The following is a 16,494-nucleotide window of genomic DNA, read 5'->3' as shown; positions in this document are numbered from 1 at the left end:
CTTAAAGTGCGTACAGATATAAGCGCCGCGAACATGAGCAATTCACTTTTAATCAGCTGGCTATATCTCTATTTTTACAGAAACGGTAAGATACAGATATAAAAAGCTTGGCATCAGCTGATAAAAAGTGAATTGCTCATGTTCGCGGCGCGTACATCTGTACGCACCTTAAGACCTCACTTCGTTCGGTCGATAATGCAAAAGTGCTTTCTTTCTTGTATATCTCATTCATTGATCGCTATCAAAGGAAGTGCAACAACTAAGATAAAGTTATTTAAACACTGATTGGACCTTGAAAATAACAACATAACAACTTGAGAAGGTTATACAACAAACTATAAATAAGTTCAATCTGAAGTAAAAGAAGGAAATAGTGACTATGTGAAGAATGTAGAAATGAGCAAATACGTATAGGATGCTGTTCAAAGCAATCAACTGATTGATTGATGAGTTTTGACAATTTTCCTCCAAGACCAACTGGATAGCAATTAGAACTATTCCAATGACAACTGAGACTAAAGTAGTTCTACATAAAAAATCACAATTATCATGATATATGTCATTATGAGACGTACTTTCATTTCTGTTAGACGCTGGTAATGTATTTGCGACTATTTCAAAATATTTATATAATTAATACCAAACGTGATACCAAGCTATGATACCAAGTCATTCAATAGCGAATGCAGGATAGAATACATCTGTTTTCATAAATGCTTGCAAACGACTATTAAACAATTTTCAACATCACTGATAGGAAATTGCTATGAAATTACCAATTACCCCATACTTTTTATATCCTGTCATAATCGAGCAATTTCTATATATATATATATTATATATATATATATAATATATATATATATAAATATTTATAAATAAATACATAAATAAATAAATAAATAAATATATATATATATATGTTTATTATTATTCAAGATCCATTATTATTTTATTTAAATTGAAGTACCTAGTCTATATCAACATTTTTAAGTGATTATTGAGTGTTATTTTGTTATTAAATTTTTTTTTGTAAGAAATCTTGATTCGACTTTTCTGTTTTCAAATGTTTGGACTGAAAATTGGACTTAAATTCTAAAGCGTATGCAATATAACCTACTTTTTGGACTACCGTGAGTGTTTTCATCAAAGTTCGGGGAAGAAACAGTTTTGGGCTGTGCCTGTTGGTCCTTCCCAAATCAATTGGAAGAATTGTGTTCTGTTTATCAATAAATAAATATAAACTATGCTTTCTATGCTTCTATACTTTTGTACTCCGGAGCGAAGCTCGGTGCTCCGATATTAGGAAATTTGATCTGAAAAGTGCTTCTTACTCCAAGTGTATTTTCAATTATCTTATCATGGTTCTGTCCAAAGCTTCCATCCTCTACGAGTACCTATTTCATAATGTTGAGTTATTTGTTCCGAAAAGCTCTGTTATAATAGAATTGGTCTTCTAGAATAATATTTTTTACTGGCAATACAATAGTGATCCTTGATAATCAACGAAACAAAGAGCTTATCATTACATTTTCTTATTGAATGAATAAGACCCTTCACTGATATTAATCACTATTAATTTATTACAGTAGTAATTATAGTAGCTGGTACTATTACAAAAACAGCTACAAAATCCAATAATGATACATGAATATGAAATAAATTATTTATGCTCATGAATGAGATAAGACCTCCTACAAGGAAAAGAATATTTGAAGCTAAAGATTCCCTGACAAGAGTTTTGGAATACATTATTTAAAAATCATAATCTGCATATTTTTCGTTTTTGAGGGACTTAATGAGCACAGAGCCATCTGAAGCATTCGAAGAAGCTTTAGCGTCTTAATTTAGTCGCATAAGTAATAAGCTTCTCCCCTTTCATCAAGTTCCCTAAGAAATTAATTAAAGGGAAGCATGGTGGCTGTAGGAATCTCCTACCTCTTTCACCAACTATTTCATAATACTTTCTTCTTTCTGATTGCTCTTGTCTTTTCTTTATCAGATTTTCTCACTCACACATCTAATTTGATGTTTTGTTTTGCAATGTTGGCTCTGTAGCCGATCAAAGAGTTTTGATTTCCAATAGCCAAGTCAATAAGGACATTGATGCGCAACAAACTAGGAGAGAGCTCAATTCTTGCAGGTTGTTAGTGTACATAGAATCATGGACTGAATAAATAAAAGAATGCTTAAATCTATGAGTACATAGCCTGGAACCGCAGAGTTCCATCGTCCCCAGGACCCCCCGGAAATTCGAAGCTTCTATGGTTCCGTAAAACATAACATCTTATCGTATATCTATTGCTCAGGAAGTTAATCTCATACAAAGCTGGAAAATGAAGAGTTTTTAATCTTATAATAATTCTATATTTTGTCTAATAAGAGTTTACGCTTATGTTTTTCGAGAAAAATGTTTCATATAATAGTTGTAGCTCATTCCAAGACCTTAAAATGGATGTATCATAAGTGATACATAATCTTGATTGTTCAGTTAATCTATAAATAGTATTATTTCATCCAGCTAGATGCCCTTTTGAGTAATACTACCACCAAGAGCTGGATTCGGGAAGACTATCAATAAAAGTGATTTTTTTTTGTTCTCAATACCATCCACCTTGAAAGTTCTTGATGATAGAGAATTGGATTTGTTCTCAAATTATGGACCAGGATTCTTCGATCCACGTGCATTGAATTTAATCAAAGATAAATAGTTTTGATATTGGTTACGTAAGTTTAGAGAAGCCGAAGATTTCAAGAGATTTATCCTCTCTCCAAAGATCAAGTCATTTTCCAAACAAACACAAATATAAGGACAAGATTGAGAATACAAGCTTATAAAAAATGAAATTTCCTACAATTATTATTCTATACCAATAACTGGTTTCTCTTGCATTAATCTCAAATGAAAAAAAATGAAAATCAAAATTTCTTCCTTTTCAATAACGTGTTTCGATGGTGAGTGAACTCTTGATGAAATTGGATCTTATAGAAGAGGAATTTCTCTATAAACTTGCTATATTAGAAAACTTTAAGCTCTCCCCTAATTTCTTCTGGAAACCGTGTTATTTTTGTCTTCATTGACTGGGCTGCAATGATGACAGCTGTTTTCGTTGTAACCAGATTGATTTTTATTGATACCCTCATTTCAGAGAAAAGTATTTACAGCACAAAGAGAATGGTTCTCAGTTTAATTCACGTTATTTAATGATTATTAGATTTAAAGAGATTGGGAGTGGAAATTCCGCTTTTAATTTTAGGCTATGTTTAGGCTTGTCTAAAGGTGAAAAAGTAAGCATTCAAGTCAAAAATGAGCAATTTTGCTCATCATCACAGCTCATTCAAAATTTCACAATGACTTTCATAGTTCATTGTATGTCTTGCTCAAACCAGAACGCAAAACGACGACTAGAAGGTGCTGCTTTTACCAAAAAACATTACATTCCCGCCCCCTTCAGCATCACGCGTTTCGCACTCATCCCACACTGGTGGTGGCTTGAATCGATTATCGATAAATGAAGTAGCTGAGCTCAGTAACAATGTCGAAGTAATCACTGGAATTTGACTATGCAGTAATGTACTAAGTAACTATGCAGTATGAATAGTTCCTATGCATGTGTCTTACGTTTAGAGGGGAAATGAAGTTGCCCTAAAATCAATTCCACTAGACACTGATCGTTGTTGTGTGGCAAGGGAGAGTGACGTATGGAAGGCAGCAATTTATTCAGCAGTTCGCATCGAATTTTTCGTCAGCAGACGCAATGCAACGCCTGGCAAGAAAGACCTTGATGACATGAGTGGAGAGCCAGCGAGATAATGGTGCCACATGTCCTCAGGTGTCGTTAGCAATCTCACTCATTCTCTCTCTTCCTTGATCTCTCTCTTTCTCATTTCTCACTTGCACTCTCTCTTATTTCCTCTTTAAGCGTCAGCAATCCCTCATACTCATGACATTACTTTCAGCTGACTAAAAGGGCTGCTGACTGAAATTTGCTGATTTATACAAAACGTGCCGCTCTTTGCTGACTTCCACCCTCATCTTGGTTCTCATTATACAAGTTTACATAAATGGGCATCAAAATTTACTCAGTAGTTGTCATTTTTATCTAAACATTGAAAGAATATTACTCCAATGTTGTTGATATTTTACTATATTACCATGTAGTTATAGATTTCCCTGTATGTTTATTTTATGATTTTACCACAGTGAGATTTACTTCAAGCTGACATCATCCCTTATACATAACGAAAATGCATCTCATTACACTGGAGAAGGGAGTTGAAAATGAGTCTCTTTATAATTATGTAAAGAAGCTGATGTACATGGTCACATATAATGTCTCAATTGTAGCTATTGCTATGTGTTATAATTCATCATCTTTAATATTATTGTGGCATGCAAACTGCTATTCGTTAAAATGAAATTATAACAAATCAAATAGATAACTCTTGAATGTCAAGTTGGAAATGCAACTACTGTTAAGTTGCATCTTGGTAACTTAAATTGGTAAAACAATTCATTTGGTTGAAGATCTAGCACAGAATTCTTTTTTGATGAGAAAAAACTATGAAATGTGGAATTTATTCAATTTACTTGATCGAAAAATGAATTTCAATTAGAAAGATTTTCAAAAATTAACATAAAATTGTGTGAAGAATAAATAAATTTCCTCTCGCAATGAAGAAAATTAGAACAGATTTTGGGACGTTGAATGCTCTTGAAAAGAGTTTGTTATAACTCACATGAGAATGAAAGAAACATGAAAACTTGTATGAAATAAAAGTACGCATTTTAATTGGGTGAGTATAAATCGCTCGAATAAAAAGTTGTATTGTCTTGTCGAACGATTTAGAAGACTGAAAACTAAAAATATTCTTATCCAATCCTTGAATATATTGCAGAGAATCTCATTTTTCCAAGAACATAGTTTTAATATACAGAACAAGATAGAGTTGGGACCAGTCTCGTCCCATCAATTGAAATCCAATTTAACTTCATTACAGGGCTAGTCAAGCCCTGAGATCATTCAAGTATTAAAGAGATTCAGACCCTTGATAAATTAATCGAGAATTGATGGACATTCACTTCCCCAGTCATTAATGTTGATTGATTTTCAACTAACAATAGCCGTGTAAGCTCTGAACGTTGTTTAATATTCAAATTTTGTAATTGAAACAGAGTAAAGAGATGGCGCCATGAAACTTGAGCATCCATTGTGAACACTACATTAAAAACACTTGTGAAGAGAGATAAAAATAGTTTAGACGTGAGCGGAATAATCGAATATGATGATTATCAAGGATTTATCCAGATGAAAACCGAAGGGAGAATCAATTTTATTTTAATACAGCTTGGAAAGTTTCAATATGTGTTAAGATATTCTGAATAGAGGAGAATAGATGAATAGTAATAAACGAAAAAAATACATTTTACAAATATTAAATGTTTCTCTCTCTCTCTCTCTTTCCAATGGCAGTACAGCCCAAATCGGGCTCTGGCCTCAACTAAACTACGCCTCCATCCATCCTTATCAATCGCCGCTCTCTTCCATCCCTCCCCTACACCCAACATTTCATTAGCATCCTTCCTCATCCTATCGTCCCATCACTCTCTTGGTCTCCCAACTGGTCTTCTTCCCCTAGACTGGTCTACAAACACCTTTCTTGGCTTTCATCCATCGGGCATTCTTTGCACATACCCTGCCCATCAAGGCGCATAAATTTTATGTGGGCTAATAGTTGGGGCTCTGCATGAAGTTTTCAAACTCAGCATTTGTATGTATGCGCCATTGTACGTACATCTTCGCATACCGGTCCTTAAATTCTTCTCCGGATTTTTCTCTCAAACACATCTCACACCAAGACTCCTGCTGTTTTAGTTGTGATATTCCAAGCTTCACTATCATAGCAAACCACTGTTATCATTAAACTTTTGTCTCACATATCCAATGTACATTTATATTATATAATAGTTTATCAAATGTTTATTTAGTCAGGCCTAAGAAGAAGGACATCATTTTGAAAAAACCCTTCAAATGTGTTATTCTCTAAATAATAACAAATTATCAAATGCGACAAGCTCCAGAAATAAGATTCAATGAGCCATTTTAGCATTTTTCAAGAGTGAGATTCAGTTCATCGAAGAAGTGCAAGGTTGATACAATAGTACAGAGCATAAACTAATCGAAGAATATACATTTAAAGGGGCAATTATTTGCTGATATTAATTCAACTCAATTCTTTATTGAGTCCCCCATTTTGAAATACAGACTAGCAAAACAGCATTGCATTGTTGACATTAACCTTCCGGGACGCGCGCCGTTGTAAAAAGTTCAACAGTCAGAAAGTTTTTCGTTTTAATTGAGAAATTCATATCCTTGAGGTTGGTAACCTTCAAGTATTCCTCCACGACATCTAGCTCCGCCCATAGACAAAATATTGCAGTACTATCAATCACTGTTCATACCCTATTCAGTGTTGAAGAGACCGGTGTTAGAATTGTTGTACTTTTTACATCGCGCGCGTCCTAGCTTAGTGTAAAGTTTGAAGTCTAGTGGTCCATTTTTCAAAAGTGAGTGTGATTTTACCGTTAGTTTCAGATGAGTTATCATCAATTTTGTTGATTATAAACAGTTTTGACAATTTTCGTGATGTCAGATGTTCTAAGAACATGTGAAATAGGCCGACTACTCAATGAAAGTAGATTAGTTCAGAAGATGGCAAAACATTGACTTCTCAGATGACAGTAAGGAAGTGATAGAATACAACGAATTTTTGGATGATAGTGAAGTAGAAGGTGACAATGGAAGTAAATGTGAAACCTTGACAATAGAAGTAAATGAGAAAAATGAAAATTCTCCCGAACATTATGATATTGAGTTTATTCTTGGGAAGGATGGTGAAACAATCTGGTGTAGGCTAAGCGAGACTGGCAAGACTAAGAATAAAAATATTATAAAAATTCTTCCTGGTACAAAGAAGGTGGCTAAGAATGCAAAAGATGAAGTTTAAGCATTTTTATCAGTTATCAGGCTTGATATGATTGATGAGATTTTATATTGCACTAACCAGCATAATTGTATCTTTAGCACCTCAATTCAAAAGAGAGCGAGATTGTTTACAATCGAATAGAACTGAAGTGGCCTGAACAAACAAAAATTGAGAAATAAAGAAGAACTTCAAACATCGAATGAAAGGTATGTTTCTGTAGGGAGTTTTTACTATGTGTATTAAACGTTTTCTAACATAACCATTATTTTTTTTGTTCCCTCTTATAATTATTTAAAATCCAAAACATACTAAAAATATCATCCTAACATTCAAAAATAGTCTTGTAATGAAAATGATGGTGAAAGTTGCACATATAAATTGATATAGTAGCTATTTTAATGAAGGAAGCAAGTGTTGTATAAAGTACAACTAGCGCGTCCTCGTGTTGCAAAAATAGGCGGGCGTCCCGGAAGGTTAATGTGTCGCCAAGCAATAATGCCGCAGCGCGTTCATAATAAGAAGTTGACGTGTGACACACGTCATAACCAGATCTGCAGCGAAGCATCAGCTGACATGGATATGGCTCCAATAAATAAGAGTCTGAAAAATGGGGCGCGTTTCGTGATAACGGCGCCTGTCAAATCGTGCAACGTGTCATTGCTTTACTTTTCTCGCCTCCACCTCGACACAACTGAACCCTTTCGGCGTTAGACACGACAAGGCATAAACCACCACCCAGAACCCACCAACTCCATCAACGACTCCACCTCCGATCAAGGATGCGTGCCGCTGTCAATCGGTTTTTGATTATCCTCCACCACATGTGAAAGCTGCAATACTTTTGGGTCGGTTCCTTTACCCTGTTATAATATTTACAACAAACTATCAGCATTCTCTGAAAAGAGCATCAATGCTTCCCATTCTGACTACAGGGAAGTATCTATTGTATTGTCTCTCCTATCACCACTTTCTAGTTCTACTCGATGAAATGGAATGACAGATGTGGAATTGAAAATCAATCCCCATACATTCGATTCATCTTAGACTCACGGCTCATTCATCTCTTTTTACTAATCATCTCAAGGCTCCTATGGGTATATACTGAGTATCATAATCAGGAGATTCTAATACATTATTTAATTTTTGAGACTCGCTTGCCTCATTGAGACTTTAACCTTCAAGTCTCATTTTTGATTTCACTGGGTATCATAATCAAGATAATACAGTACTTAATTTTTGAGACTCATTAGAGTAATAATAGGAAGAGAGGTAATTCCACTTTCACAAGCTCGATGATAAGGTGCGTACAAACTTACGTACTGCGTTGAAAACAAACTTTACGCGAGCAGTTCGCAAGATGATCGCGGGTCACGCAAGAGCAGATCGCGAGCAGAGCGTGAGCTTTTACATACAAAGCTCGGAGTGTTTCAGTTATTATCAACTACAATTTTTCTAAAAAGAGTAGGTACTGGTAACGTAGGCCAACAATGTAAGTTTCTGAACATACTAATTATTTGGCCTAATCTCGTTTCATTGTTATTGTTATTCAGAACTCATTCAATGTTATTTATTAATTAATTCAACAATGATAAAAACACATTATTAGGAATGGAAAACAGACTTATAGTCGTTACTATTCCATTCCTGAATTTTGATTGTAAAGTAGTCCAAAATATGTTCCGTCAACTCTTTCAAACACTGATATTTTTGGTCCACAAAACAAAAACAAGTTAATACTGAAGACAGTAATTTTTAATTTTTTTGAGTGAATACAGTTTAATTTTTGAATACCAACTCCAGTTATAGCTGAGAAATCACATTTGATTACAGCTCAGTGATGTACAGCTTATAAAATAACGGGTTCTTATTATGTTAGCAACAAATGTTCGTGGGTTTGAAATAAACACAGGCGCCCGATCATCTTGCGTTTCGTTCATGATCGACGACGTATACGAGTATACGTGGCGCGTGAATCTGTACGCACCTATAAAACATTAAAAATTCCCTAGCGTACGGTGATCATTTGTTGAAATCTAGGTATAGTATATTACTTAATTCCATAGTTTCAATATCTCTGAGCTGGTAGACATGAAATTTGAGCTGCAAGGAGGGGAGGGCCTCAACATAATTTATCATGAAAATAGAGAAGAAATTGGAATTTCATTTTACAAAATTAAATTTTCATATGATTCTCGTTATGATGAAAATGCGGGGGTGCTTACAAGGGGTGGCTTGGACGCAGATTGCGTCTTTGAAACTATTGTGGTGGGAGGGCTGAAGAATCAAACCTTAGGGTGGGGTCTGGGTTGTCCCGAAAAAAGAAAGCAGTGTTAAGAATGACTATTGATGACATTTCTTCGCTTTCAATTCAGTGGGGGCTCCTTCTACCCCTGAAAAATGATTCTTGATATGATCGATTTTCTAATTATTCAAGTAGTCTAAATCGAATTCGGAAAAAAACTGGAATATTATACTACGAAAATATTATAGAAAATGGAATATTAGATTATTCTCATCCTACTCAAAATCAAATCTTGAGGTCAGTAGAAAATTGTTTCTACTATCCAAAAAAGGTCACGGTGACAACATTTGGTATTTTTTGTGTTGAATTTTCTCTAATTTAATGGTCTAATTTGCATCATCAGGCTTGTTAGTTAGGGGGGGGGGTTGGTCACCTCTGTTGAAACCCATCAACGTGGAATATCAGCTTTGTCACAACCACAAATGTTTCCAAAGAAGACTTCATAGACAAAAGTGAAGAAGGTAAGAAAATTCCTGAAAGCTTTGTCATTTTCTAAGAAAGTTGTATTATGTTTTGGACAGTGTGTTGAAAGAAACCAATCTCAGTAAAGTAGGAGGAGGAAGAGTTCACACAATATTTATGGCTTCCTAAAATGGAGATAGCTTGGGGAGCTGCCATGGCCCGACTTTCATACATCATGTCTGACAGTATCTATTTACTGTTCTTCACCAGAAGCATGAAATCGATATCTGATACAATTTCAGTTCTCTTGCTGCAACTAATAGTGGTTGAAAGTTATTTCCCTAGGGAAAGTGCACTGAGCACTGATTGCAAACCAAATTTTCTTTCCAGGAACATATCCGATGCTACACAATCATAGTCATGATATCAGTATAAAAAATGATTATTAATTTTCAATGAGAACAATTTCCTACCAAACAATATTTGGGTAGAATATTGAATAAAAATTCGACTGAGTCATTGTAAAAAAAACTGTGTAAAATTTGACAACATATATGTGTGTTTTCATTTATTTGAATATTGAATAAGTTACTATTGTTGTGAGTTGGAAAATTATTACTTTTATGATTTGATTTCACAGTTCTAGCCTATTTGATGATTTTGATTGAAATTTCAGTACATATTAAATAATGGTTTAAGAATAGAATAGATCAGGAAAAGAATGTAAAATTTCATTCAAAGAATGTAAAATGTAAAATATAACTATGGGAATGACCATATAATAAATATTAAAGACTATCATATTTTGGACTATTCTTATAACATTTTTCAATTACTATTTTAAAGATCATCAGCGATAGAGCTATAATCCAATGTACAGAGAAAGGAGAATTTAGATTTAGATCGCTGAGGCTGACCCTATAATGACTTATTACTGATTATAGTGATACAGTACGGTATAATTTGGACCGAGGATGTGCCTGAAAGACAAGTTTATTGAAGGATCATAGTGGAAGTAATACGGTAAGTCATAAACATTTGTGAAAATTGAAATGGTCTTTATTGCTAATTTAGCATGTACGTAAATAATTATAAGTATATTGATGTAACGAAAGGGAAGTAATTAGAATGTCTTGAATTAAGTCATGAACTTTGGTGATTATGGAAAATTTCTCATTGCTAAGTTATAGCGATTTCATACTTGGAAAGCAAGAATACATGTTTTGCACGGCTCTTCATCACTCGAGATTCAAGGTTACACACAAACATGGTCCTCGTTTTTCCGGTTTGAAGCCAAATTAGTTATGGCTGAATTACACGTTAAACAGTACGAAGCCTCACAAGAGTCTGCCATGCTTCAACACTCTGATCGATAATACATAATCGCAGTCTAAGCGGCTTTAGAAAAGCCGCAATTAGCTGTACAATAAGAAATGGGGAAGGTTCACACTACTACTCCACTTACTGAATCTCTCTCTCTCTCTCTTTTGGAATCTGCTTTTCCTCTCCCTCCCGATTGTCAAAAATGAAAAGGTATCAGAGCAACAACAATAGTAAGTGGTGCTAAGTAGAATGTCATCGTCCGCTCGAGTTTTTCAAGGTTGAGGGCAGAGAGTGCGGTTCCACATTTGATTTTGAATTTCTATTTCAGACACAATCAGGTGAATGCACCGCTCCAATCAGGTTGTCGACTGCAGTGCACTAAAATAGGTGCAACCGTCGCCCCTCTCCTGGTTATACCCGGCATCACTTCCTCTTCTTTTCGAATTTGTCTTTCATGTGTCTGTCGCTTCTCGCCTCGAGGTGCATCTTCATTTTACGGAACATGTAAAACAGTAGCTCTTGATATCATTTTCAACTGTCTCGGACTGTGAAGTTAACCACATGCTGTAATTTTATTCACCACACTATAATCTAGATTTAGATAGGACGCTAAGGGGCTATCCATGAAGACTTGAAATATTCAAGATTCTCAATTCTTTGAAATTGAACAAGGCTCCATGAAATAAGGAGATAATATTTTCCTCGCATGTGGAGAATGAATCTATTCCAGTATGCTCAAATTCCTTAATAGGATCTTCCTTATATTTTTACTTGTACATCCTCAAAGAATCTCATTGAATTCAAATTCAAACTTTGAATAGAAGAGCATAAAACATGGATTTGAACACTTTATTCACCTTCTTATTCCGAATTTGTTAATAAAAAATATGTAATTAATGAATGACTTCAAGTTATCTCCAGGTCCGGCCTTGTGTAGCGGTCAAACCCAGCACAGCTTGTACTCTTAATTGAATTTATTTACGGTTCAAGTGGCGCAATTGTAAAGCTGGTACAGGATCGCCCTTCGCTGACAGATGCAGGTAGTAAATCAGTGAGTTGGTGAGCCCCAACATGTTACAGCAGGTGGGCTACTAATAGGTGGAGCATGCTACAACATGGTCACCATTACAACAGTAAAACACAACTCTCGCACCTGTAAACTGTTCTGTAATAGCTGTCACTTCAATTGCAGTATGAGTGTAGTACAGCTGGGGTGCCTGAGCAAGTGAGTCAGCATTCCTCCTATACAACATCAATGCTTCACATTCAACCAACACTGGCCGTTTGAAGTGAGTCTCATCGTAGTGCCTTATGAAATATGTGATATGAGAGTCCTGTAAGCTCGGGAAATTTCGTTATGTTGCCCCTTCATTGTAATTAAGATAGATGGTTCAAGTAAATTGTAGTTGGATCGTCAAAGATACTGTACAATATTCATCCTCTTTCTCTTCACTTTGTTCGCTTGAATCTCTCATGTGTCATCAGCATATGTTCCGACTAAACTGAGGGAAATGTGATGCTCATCCTCATTGCATTTTCATTCTTGTGCTCATTTTCATGATACTTCAAAGCGATTTCAAATGAGTTTAATGTAATTGAGCTATTGTGAGATACATTATTTCAAACTGTCAGCACATTTATTGAAAGAAAGCATTGATGTTAGTTATACAAAACACTAGCTAAAAGTTTAAAGGGTATCTCTCTATACTATACAATTTTTCTAGAAAGATCTAGAACTTGAGCTCACAGTGGAAAGCGCTGCTTGCTTTGTTCAAATATGTCACCGCCTCATTGGGTGATTTATCAATCAATTTGACTCCTAGATGCAAATTAATAATATAATATTGGAAGTACAGTAAGTTGGATTCACCTTTCAAATTCAAATTTATTTTTGCCAATCAAACAATTACAATCACAAGGAAATAGCATACACTACAATAAAATATATTCAGAAAACTTCTTCATAGATTAGAAATTTAATAAAATAACATTACAGTCCGAAAAATTATTTCACGGTACAAGGATTAAAGATACAATAATTATTATTTATTATCATTGACGTAAAAAAATGATAGCAGTTGCATACCATATAATCACGTATGGCTTACGGTAACATCTGGAGAAAAATGCAAGCAGCACAATAGCAAAGTATTCGCCTTATAATACAAAAATACTCACTTCGAACAGTCAACATTCCTTATAAATAACTTCAATGCTCCTCCACATTCAAACAATGCTGATATTTTGAAGTGCATCTTCCTTTGCCTTATTTGTATTTCACATTAGTTGTCAGCGAGTTACGTGACATGCGATACTGAATCAAACAAATAAGCCGCCGCTTCTTCTATGAAGTTGCTCCTTAAAACTGATTAGCATTCAATTCATCATTTTCATTTTCGCAACGATATTCCTAGTTAGACCTCTTCCAATGAATTGATTCTGATTCTTGGAATAAGAGGCCATAATGAGGTCTTTGTATGAATGAAGGCAGCAAAGCACTGATATAATTCATCACCAGATCCAGAAGCCAATCCAACAAATAAAAATTGAAATTCAGCAGACACATTATATTGGAGCTGTACTTGATAGAGTTTGAATATTTAGTTGGTTTTGAATATTTATAATGAATATGAAAATCTTGAGTATGAGATTGAAAATTCTCCCACGATGATTAAACCGAAAATGTTGTTCAAATCAACGTACTTCAAGTGATTTTTTTCTATTCTTTCAACTCATTTTTTAGCTTTCTCCAATATTATTTTTGCAAAGCTCGTGAGAAGATAGTAAAATTTGTATTGGTAAAATTGTAAAGATGGGAGGTACATGAGAGCCACATGGTAAAGGTGTGTATACAATACATAGAAACAATGGACAAAAGAATAGTTCAATGTTGCATGCTTTTATGGTACAAACCAATTAATGAGAAAGGGCCAATACATTCAGATTAGACACGCCTGAGGCACCGCCTACTCGCTCCTAATTGGTCGGAATGCGAGATGTATGTTCTTAAACTTGTCGGTTGATGGCACTGGTAACTAGATGGTATACGTCAACTATTATACTCTACGATTTCATCGGAGGTCCCAGTGTCATTGGAATAAGTAGTATGCATTCTTAAATACATCGAGATGAGAGAAGTTTTGAGATTGATACCAAGTTTTGAGATTGAAATTGAAATTTAGGTAAGATTGGTCATTGGAGAAAATTAGAATGAAATGTTGACTAATTTGTGAACACAATTTATGTTGTTTCCGAACTCCTATTAACTCTATTTGGTAGAGTACAGTGGGAAAGATATTTTGAATATTCTTTCCGAAGAATGGACATTGATATGTCCAAAGCTCTGCCAATTTATGTAGATGCATAGCAATATTATCTATAGTTATCACAAATTGCTCTTTTCATATCATATACAGTTCAATAATAATTTTCTCAGACTATATTATGTAAATTCATCTATAATTTTGCTGTATTGTAAGCTTTCGTATATAAGAGCAAGTTTCCCAAATTCCTGAATTTGTAACACAGAGTGCAATCAATAGAAAAATATTCTGTTCATGTTCGTTGTTGTTCTGTTGACTATCAAAGATTTAAAATAAGCATTGTGATCTTTTAAACGATAATCAATGATAATTTGGGATCAAATATTCGTAGTTTCTATATTTTTTCTCAGATATCAATTGCTTCAAAAACATTCAATTATGAACTCGACATTTAAAAGTTATAATATAGTAAAAACGTTTCAATGGGAATGTTATCGCCAACGATTCCACAAAAAAAGAATGATTTGTTGATAGTCCATAATCATTGTTCATCAATGTTCATTGGGAACATTAGAGTAATCATAGTTTTTCTTTTTATAGAAAAAGTTGAGACTTGGTAGACTTTGTGTTGCCAAATTGTGCGAAATTTCAATCTGTCCATGCAAGGAAAGATGTCAATTCGAAAACACTGTCGATACAGAGTGCAGAGTTCAATTTGGATATGTCCAGTGCATAAGACGTTCATGAAAAGATTAAAATTTAGCACAATATGACAACACAGATATTTTTCACAAGTCTATTTTTTACACATTATATGCAAACTATAGACAATAACTACTGAAACTTAAATCAAATTTTAACAATCAGACAAACAATACTAAAAATCTCTCAGTTGAAAATTGATTTTAAATTCGGCCAAACTGTATTCTGTAACAAAGGTTGGAAAGAGAACATCATTATGCAATATACGGTAAGTAATAATAATTAATAGTTTACGATATTATTCTATGGAAAATTCGTGAACGTTGGATCGCGTGGTTGTATCAATTGCGATTGATAGAAATTGTCAATGAAACATGGATTTCATCTAACGTAAGTTTCAGGCTAAATTAGTTTTGTGGAGAAAAGGATGGAAAATGAATAAATATCTTAGATAGCAGAGAAAAGATTATTTGTCACAGATTGGATTGAGTAGTTTGTATTTACAAAGTGTAGGCTACTTGCAACGCGTACCTCCGTCGGGTATTTTGAATGATGAAGTATGCTACACAGTGAGTTGTAAAAACCTATGTTCCAAAATATATGATAATTATTATTCAATTTAGAATGAACATTAAGTTATTTCAATTATGTGGAGATAACATGAAATGATATTAGAGAAGATCAGAGATTTGTGGAGTTTTATCGTAACTATTTTTCCTTGCTTCGGGTACCGTACCTTGAACGAAAAAGCATGCCACAGCTTGTAAAATGTACAGTATTCGTACTGTATTTAAAAAATGCATAAATCCACTACCTATGTATCAGTCAAATAGTGATAAAAGTTTCATTAAAATAAAGATGTATTTGTGAAGTAGATTTGGAGGCTATAGGTCTGGTAATTTGTACTTGTACCGATTATTTTTTATTAGAAAGTTTTCCACACATTGTTGTAAAGTAATCTTTGTTCCTTAAATATCTTTAATAATGTAAAATGTAAGAGTGATTTATCTGTGTATGAGTCGAATGAAGATACTATGAGAATTATATGAAAATAAAAAGTGATTTGCGTCGTAATAATGTACTTGCCTCGGGTATTTTGAATGAGGAAGCATGCCACACACATAACACGTCCACCCAGTAACCCGGCCGCGCACCGACTGAATACTGAGGAGTGAGAACTCCGGGCACTATGTCAATGGGACACACCTCCCCACCGCCAATCCTCATTGCGTTCACCCATCCCCCTTCATAGATGCATTCCCCATACAAACATAACACTCTACTCATACTTCGGATATCCGAGCCAGAGAGAGTATAGCAGGCAGAGAGAGTTTAGCAGCAGAAACTCTGTTTAGCATAGAAGTATAGTAAATCCAGCATACAACGAATTTTAAAATAACGAAATCATCTACAATATACCGTATTTTCTTTACCTTGTACGCAGTGACTGCTTCAGAGGGGCCATGCCCCCCCCCCCCGCGAGAGCACAGAAATAATTTTTATTCCAAACAGAAC

General features: G+C 34.5%; 1 protein-coding gene across 1 annotated transcript in view; it reads right to left on the bottom strand.

Moving 5' to 3' along the window:
- The window catches only part of LOC111055233 (facilitated trehalose transporter Tret1), a 210,359-nt gene extending 194,221 nt beyond the window's left edge, over nt 1-16,138 (bottom strand). Inside the window, exon 1 of the mRNA XM_039422505.1 lies at nt 16,066-16,138. The gene's annotated coding sequence lies outside the window, so the exon portion shown is untranslated. The remainder of the gene's footprint in view (nt 1-16,065) is intronic.
- Between the last annotated feature and the right edge of the window lie 356 nt (nt 16,139-16,494).

Source organism: Nilaparvata lugens, chromosome 2 (genome assembly GCF_014356525.2).
Source record: "Nilaparvata lugens isolate BPH chromosome 2, ASM1435652v1, whole genome shotgun sequence".
NCBI lineage: Eukaryota > Metazoa > Arthropoda > Insecta > Hemiptera > Delphacidae > Nilaparvata > Nilaparvata lugens.
This window is presented reverse-complemented; position numbering and strand designations above follow the sequence as displayed.